Consider the following 1,015-nt stretch of genomic DNA (forward strand, 5'->3'; position numbering starts at 1 on the left):
AGCGAGAGAGAGCGAGAGAGAGCGAGAGAGAGAGAGAGAGAGAAAGAAAAGCGAGGCTGGAAATGACGTGTGTCAACTAAGCTATTAACAGTCCATGCCATCTGTGGCCTTGGTTATTGTGGTTCTGAAGCATCGAGTAATCGAGTAATATGTATTGATAGTGGACGATGAATTGGGGGGGGGCAACTTCATCTACCGATTATGACTGGTGATTGACCGCGTCGGGCATCACCATACCGCTCGCTGCTTATGTGGTATTTTATTCTGCCGTATATTTATATGTATATATATATTTTATATTTATAAATATACATACTTTTATATAAATTTATACACACAGATTATATAATATTATAAAAGAAGAAGGAGTTATTATGTAGTGCAACAACCGTTCCTGCCATTTTTACACCGTTTTCCATTCCTCTCTTGCTCATCCGTCTCTACCTTTTTTTTTCATTTATTTTTACTTTTTTTTTTAAATAATATTTTGTATTATTCTCTTCCCCTTTTGACCCTCAACTTTCTTTTTAACTCTCGACGGTGTAATCGTGATGGATGATAGAGACTTTGGAGAGAGAGAAGCCTCTAGACTCGAGCCACAAACCCCCCCCCCCCCCCCCCCCCCCCCTTCAACCCACCCCCCCCCCCCCCCCCCCCCCCCCCCCCCCGCGCCAACACGGATGAAATTGGAGGATACGAGGTAGAAGAGGAAGGAAAAGAGAGAGGGAGGAGGGACAGTTCTTGCATACACGTACGAGTATACGTCAGGTGAGAGAAGAAACCTGTCATCTCTATCAAGAGATTTGTCGTTTTTCTCTCTATACAGATTACAGGTCTACGAGTAATCTGTACAGATGGATGGATGATGGGTAATAATCAGTAGAAGATGGACGTGACCTGGAATCTTTCTGACTATCCTTTAACGCTAGAGTCGAACGCAGCGAGGATATCGGGGAGAGAAAGAGAGAGGTGGAGAGAGAGACAGCGAGAGAGAGCGAGAGAGAGCGAGAGAGAG

Source organism: Geosmithia morbida, assembly GCF_012550715.1.
Source record: "Geosmithia morbida isolate 1262 chromosome Unknown scaffold_6, whole genome shotgun sequence".
Lineage (NCBI taxonomy): Eukaryota > Fungi > Ascomycota > Sordariomycetes > Hypocreales > Bionectriaceae > Geosmithia > Geosmithia morbida.